Genomic DNA, 7478 nt, shown 5'->3' with positions numbered 1-7478 from the left:
GACTGTTACAACTGATCTCAGGTAAGACGCTCATGTCAATCAACTATCATGAGAGCTGCCTCTGTGGGTGTGACGCAACAACAACAGGCATCTGAGAATGGCTCAATTTGAAAAAGGGGATATTATTTTTACAGATGAATTAAAAACCACTGCATGAATTTTTACCATTACAGGGTAGATTTGTACATACACTGCCAACACACATTAATGTTCAAACAGCATGTAAAAGTGAACTTAGCATCCGATGACCCCTTTAAGACCATAAAGAATCATGTCAACTTGTGGAAAATGGGCATACGATGATCCCTTTAACACTTAAACTGCTAGAGGTAGCTGTATACCTAAAACGCCAGCAGGTAAAATTTACCATGTACATGACTACTGTTTTGATATAGCTAAAAAACGTCACTGTATTATGCCACTTTATTCACGTTATGTCTAGAGTCATAAAATTATTATTTTTAGTCATCAACTATGTTTTTGTCCTGTTGTTTTAAATCCAAGGCTATTTTAAGCAGGGTACACTAATCACTTCTTAATGGTGAATATAAACCACCCTGCAATGGCAATGAGAAATATAGCTGCAAGCAGCAATTGCGGGGCCAAGCACTAGGCAAACAAGGAAGCAAGCATTAGCGCAATTAAAGCAATTAGTAATTGAAGCAATTTTAAGACAATTTTAGTCAAAATGGGTGAAAAATCATCAAAACGACCACTAGTAATATGATTTAATGGATTATCACTTTTGACCAACAGGTGGCACTGTTATCAAATCGATGTGGTGTGTTCATTGTGAGGTGACAATGGCACATACAAAGTTTGGTGTCATTAAGTCAAAGCTTTCCAGGAATACGGCCTCAGAGTCATTTTAGCATCATGCCTCTAATTTGTAGTGGCGCTGTAAGAAAACGATTTTGTCTATGGACACAAAATCCATAACTTTTTGTCAGCACAGTCTGAAGATGATTTAAGTCAAATTTGGTGAAAATCAGACCAGCGGTCTAGGAGGAGTTCGAAAAAGCAGGTTTTGTAAATTAATCAAAATGGCGGACAGGAAGTTAATCAAATTATGGCATAATTGGTATCAGTGTTCTCGGCATGATCCAAGGAATATATCATTACAATACGCTAATGTAAACGAAAGTTAATAGCATTTTTGTAAATTTCTTTACAACTTTTGGCCACAAGGTAGCGCTGCCCCCAAACTTTTTGAGTACTGTCAGGGCATGGTGCAGAAGACACATACTGAGTTTCATAATGATACGCCAATGCGTTCATAAAATATAGCTTTTTTTTTTTTACAAAATTCAAAATGGTCGGTGCCCAAAATGGCTGACATGAGAAAATTAGGTATGGTATAGGTATTCGACTTGGCATGATGCACCAAATCTAAAGAGAATAGTTTTTTTTTTTTTTTTTTTTTTTTTTTTTTTCAATAGGCCAAACCATTGTGGAGATATAGCCTCACATCCATTTTTGCACGCTTTTCGTAGAATCCGTTCGTGTGTTATTCAAAAATGGTTTGACTAATCAACTTGAATTCCATAGCGTTTTGCCAGCATGGTCTGGAGATGATCTGAGACAATTTTGGTGAAAATCAGACAAACTGTCTAGGACGAGTTTGAAAAAGTAGGTTTTCTGAACAAAAAAATTCAGAAAAAAAAAACTAAACCTTAGGATTTTTGAATTCTGGACTTCTTTATACTCGGCATGAGCCAAGGATTCAGACAAAAAAATAAAATAAAAAATAAAACAATCTGTGCCTTAAGGTTCAAAAGTTATTAGCATAAATAGAGTGAAACTTTGGACAAGTGGTGGCGCTAGAGAGTTTGAGTTAGAGACTTCAAATTTGCTATGGTTAATGTTGAGACTGTCCTCTACCAGTGTGCCAAATTGCACAACCGCAAGCGGTTCTATGGGCTGCCATAGACTCAGGAGCGGAAGAAAGAAGAATAATAAGAACGCCAACGGATACAATAGGTGCCTTCGGTGCTTGGCCCCTAATTACAAGGAAATAAAGACATATTTGAGAGGTGCAATGTTTCAATAAAATGTTTTAAGATAACCCATGTTATTTAATACTGTAATGTACTTAAGGTATTAAGAGAGTAAAAGTCAATGTATGTATTTTGTATACAACATTTAAGCTAAAACAGCAAAACCAGAGAACAAGAAGTGTTCAATTTCACTAAAACTTGTATTATATGCAACATATTTTAATAGACATTAATGGTTATAATAAGACAGCTCAGATTATCATAAATAATTTCTTATCAATCACTGAACATAGCCAATGAAATAATTTTGGAGTCCAACAAACAGACAAATTCAATGTATTATTATTGATTAGACCAGTGTTATTTTAACACAATTTATATATTATTATAATATTTATTCATATTTAGAATTTGTTTTTATTTTCATGTTCAGTTTTTATTTTGTGTCAGTTTCATTTTATTTAGCATGTTTGTTTTGTTTCTTTTATTAACTTAATGCCGCTCACATACCACAAAATGGTCACTTCACAATAATGCAGCATTGTATGTTGAAACCTTGAAATATACACCCTGAATGTTGCATAATGCAATTTTTTTAGCTTTTTTTAATAGCATGTAATATACACTGCTTAGTATTAAGCAAGTAACAAACTAGAGAAGTCACTTCCAGATTTCTACGAAAAGACAGAGAAGAACAATAAAGAACAGTCCTGATTAGCGACACTATTTTAGCCGATCTCTCTGCCATATCTCTTTTTTTCGTTTCTGCATTACCATCCATTTTAATATCCCACAATTCACTGAAATATGAGAAGGCAGACACAAGTCAGAACCCCTTGTTTTCAGAGTGAAAAAGCCAGAAGGGAGGGAAGAACAGAGGGAGGGAAAAAAAGAACGAAGAAAAGGAGGGGGATAAGCCTAGTGAAAAGGAGAGTACGTAAAATGCAATTCAGAGAGAGGAAAGAGGAGACAGGAGGAGGGAGAGGAGGAGCAAGAAGACAAGAGTCTAGAGAAGCGCATGAAGTAGAGTGGAGAGCGAGAGAAGGATTGTGTGTTAGACATGGGTCTGTGTGCCGTGCTGTTGATTTGTCTCTCACAGGCAGAGCTGACCAGAGTGTGGGCTCAGGAGCAGAGAGGTAAGACATTATTAAACATACACAGAGATATAATGGCTTAACAACATATTAGACATGCTTGGATTCACTGGTGACCCTCACACACATACAGAGGCATTTGAGCAGTTCATTTTTTTGTGTGCAATTCCAAACCAACAATCCAAACTATTAAATGACAAGCAAATGTGTATATACTTGTGAACTTGTTTGTTTATCTATACTTAACCCTGATGTTCTGTTGAGACTGACTGTTATGTTTGGGGTCCCAGAGATCCCAGTGATGTATGTATAAAAATAATAACTATTTTCAAAATTAATAATATATTCACACTTCAAATTAGTTTAATAAATCTCTCTAACCTAATGAAAATCCAGTAGATTATTTGTTGATTGATTACACTTTAACCCTTGAGTGTATGATAAAGTAGGCATGTACTTAAAAATGAATGAATGAACAAACAAACAAATAAATAAATAAATAATTCTACCAATAATAAATACTGTCATCCAGTGCAGTAATATTGCTCCTGTAGAGGTTAATTTGACTCTAGCAAACTCTCATTAACAAATGATTATAAACAAACAACTCAACAAATAAATAAATATTTCATGCATTAAAACTCATTTATTCACACATTCGCACAATTTTTGTTTCAATGTCAGTATTAGCTAAATGCAGTCATTTGGTGATTAATCTGAGGCAGGTTGGAACTGAAGTCTGCAGGGAGGTAGATTTCCAAAAGCAGGGTTGGAGAACCGTGTAGTAGAGCATGGCACTAGCAACACCAAGGTCATGTCTTCATTTCCCATGCATATACCAAAAATAACAGCTTTTAAGCTGCTTTGAGTAAAAAAGCCTTTATAAATATATTAAAGCTGCAAAAATAATATATTTTCAAACAATGTTCTGGAACGTTTTCCCAGCTTTCAAGCTCACTTCTTTGTCTTTTAAACAACAGTGTGTTTTTCTGTGCATGTATACCTTAGTGCAGTTGTGATGGTTCTCACTTTCGGTCCTGATGTTTCTAAAGAGATTTATAAGTCAGAGAAAATGACTCCATGCATTGGATGCTGATGTTTGTGTTCTAAATTCTGGCTCGACTTATGGAGAATACAGAACGAGCATCCCCCTTCCCAGCCCACATTAAATTTATGTTCAACAGATGTCAATCAGGGAACAGGGAAAGAGCAGTAGAATGTTTCTGGGTCATGCGACATGGGGCTTTAGCAACAAAACGTCCCCTGTTGGCCAGTGTTAGAAGTTTTCATATTCCATTCAAGCATTCTCAGAAGTATCAAAAGACCAAAGTCATGTAAACCATGTGAATATGTGCTCTGTACAGAACTGTAAAGAACAGTCCCGCACATCAGCTTGGCCTTTTTAATAAATTACCCTTGTATTCTTTCTCTCTCTTCATTTCATGGCACACGCCCTATGTGTGTGTGTGTGTGTGTGTGTGTGTGTATTTCTGTCCTCCTTGGAGATACTGTATTTTTAGAGGGCCTGGTTCTTCTTCTCTCTGCTAGGCAGCGCTGCTCTACTTTTAGTGGCCTCTCTGTCCCTCCCACACATCACTTCTTTCTGGTCCCTCTGAGACACGTATGTGTGTGCATGATATACTGAGTGTGAGATCCAACAAAATCTGTTACAGACAGTTAAAGGTGCACTAAGCGATTTTTGTCAAACAATGTTGATATTTGAAAGCACCAAAACAAACACACCCACACCCCAAAAGGATCATCACTCCTATATCTCTGCCCCACACATACGTACACAACGCTGGCATAATGACAATTGTGACCCTACACTGAGAAAAATGACTCAGTGGAGTTGTAATTGTAACAAGAAAATAGCAATATTTTCTACAACTAAAAACTATGTATGGTGATTTATTTTGAAAATTTGAGTAACATACTTTATCAGTTTGTTGCAAATATGTTTTTTTTTTTTTTTTTACAATTAAATGTTGTATGTGTAATATTGAGTAATCTTTACAAGGCTTTTTGAATGTGTGCCTTTAAGAGATCTATTTAAGTAAAATGTTCTTAAAAGACTAACAAGTGGATTAGGCTGCTAACGCGATCTTGACTGAGGCCATTTTGAATTTTCCGTTCAACGGGTGAGAAGGACTGCATTTTTCTCCATGGCTATCAACCCAAAGGGTGCTGAAAAGGTAGGTATTAAATCACATATGAGCAGATTAATTGTCGAATGTATTAAATATAACCAAATATGCAATAATAAAGCAAAATGTTTGGTTTATTTGCTGGTTCATATTTACTCCTGCATTTAGCCTTGAAGCTAAAATTGGCTAACGATTTCACGCCGTTTTACATTTTCTTTATCGACACTTTAAGTAATATACTTTGTTTTAGCATTTTTATCCACTCAGTATTAAGCATGTGAGTTATATAGTTATGGATTAATTGGGTTTTACGGCTGTCGTAATTTGGATTATATGCTTAATATACCTTACGATACTGCTTGTATACAACTAATAAAGTTATTCGACTTTCCTTAATTATCTGTTGAAATAATATGAAATATGTCTTTAAAAGTAGTTTCATAAGCGTTTAACGTTACAAATGACTGAACAGTCGGAGTGAGCAGAGATATTTCAGTGTTGGAGTTTGACTAACGTTATACGGGAGTTTGGGAAAGTGCCATGCGGTAATTGTTTTATTTTTCTTTAATTTTAAGAAATTTGACATCAGCATTGAGGTCATTTATGACTCAACCACATCTCTGTCATGAATCTACTCCATCAGAGGCCAGCGCCACCAAAAAAGGTAATAAATACATTAATAATAAGCGGATTACGTTAGTGGTGGAATGCTAATATAAAAAAAAAAGATGCCATCACGAATATGACGTTAACGTTACATGTTTGTTTTATTAGCGGTTTTACATAATTTAGCCTTGAATTATATACCTTAATCACCGTTTTTCGTTATGCATCTCCTCAATGATTTAAAGTTACTGCTTGTATACAACGTAAACATAGAGTAGTTGTGTCTTTTATTTAATTATGTGTTGAAATTATATGAAATAGGTATGTCTTTAAGCGTTTGGAAAAAAAAAAAATAATTTGTATAAGCAAATTCATTTGTTTAAGCATTTGTATTAATGACTGAGCTGAATTTGGCTAAGACACGTGTTTTGGGGAACATGCCATGCAGTAATCAGTAATTTTTTTTGCTTTAAATTTAGGGAGTCTGACGTCAAAATTGAGCTCTAATTATGACTGGAGCACTACTGAAGCATTATCACACGAGGAGCAAGAGACAAGACTAAACTCTTTTCTGTCAGAGACCAACTGAAAAAGGTAAGAATCACATTAAATATGACCACACTGATGTTGGAATGTTGTAAAAGCACTATTGTAATGTGGTATGAATTAAATATAATTGAAAGTTAACAGTTTGTGCTTGTTATTCTTTATTTAGGTGGACAAGCAGTTGTTTTAGAATAAATTATTAATAATAATAATAATAATAATAATAATAATAATGATAAAGAAATAAATCACTCTACATCAACACTTTCAATGAAATGAATTGAAATGAAAGTAAAATCTTTGTCGATTTTCACTTTACAGAATCTGGATGATGAAGATGCCTTGGAAATCCAAGAAGATCCAGTCAATTCCCATCAACAATCCCACATGTCAGGAATGAATATACTTGTCATTTACTTGTTTGTCACTCCAAACCCATAAGACTTTTATTAATCTTTGAAACACAAATGAAATCTGAGAGATTTCTCTCCCTCCTTTGACAGTCCATGCAACTACCACTTCAATGCTTTAAAAAGTTCATAATCGAGAAGTTTTTAATTAAATTTTTTCCGCAGAGCCATGATTGCTTCGTATGATAAACAGTTTGAATTTAGCATTTTATTCACATATAAATGCTGATCAGTAAACATAAAAAACTTGCTTGACACATAAGAATAAACCTCACTGGTTCTTGCAGAAGCTTAAACATGCTGCATAACACAAGAATGAACCTCATTAGTTCTCACACATCGAGCAAGAACTTTTGAGTTTCTGTTTACCATTACTGATCTGCTCTGACGATTGTGTATATATGAATTAGAAGCTAAGTTAGATCTGATCATTATATAAAGTGATCAAGTCTCTTTAGAAAATTTTGACTAATTTGCTCAGTTCTTATAGATTAGATTTACGATCTCTTTATAAACTTTTTGAAATGTCAAAGTGGTCTTTGCATAAACTGTCAAGCGAGGGATGAAACCTCTCAGATTTCATGAAAATATCTTCATCTGTTTTCTGAAGATGAACAAAAGTCTTATCGGTTTGGAACAACATGAGGGTGAATAAATGATGACAGAATTTCCTTTGTT

At 34.6% G+C, this 7478-nt stretch overlaps 1 long non-coding RNA gene across 1 annotated transcript; it reads left to right on the top strand.

Moving 5' to 3' along the window:
- Positions 1–5103: 5103 nt before the first annotated feature.
- On the top strand, positions 5104–7272 carry LOC127173939 (uncharacterized). Its single transcript, XR_007828820.1, has 4 exons — positions 5104–5286; positions 5814–5902; positions 6324–6438; positions 6712–7272. It is a non-coding gene; the product is annotated as an uncharacterized LOC127173939 (long non-coding RNA).
- Positions 7273–7478: the final 206 nt, after the last annotated feature.

Source organism: Labeo rohita, chromosome 12, assembly GCF_022985175.1.
Source record: "Labeo rohita strain BAU-BD-2019 chromosome 12, IGBB_LRoh.1.0, whole genome shotgun sequence".
NCBI lineage: Eukaryota > Metazoa > Chordata > Actinopteri > Cypriniformes > Cyprinidae > Labeo > Labeo rohita.
The sequence above is the reverse complement of the archived record's forward strand: the minus strand, read 5'-3'. Positions and strand labels throughout refer to the sequence as shown.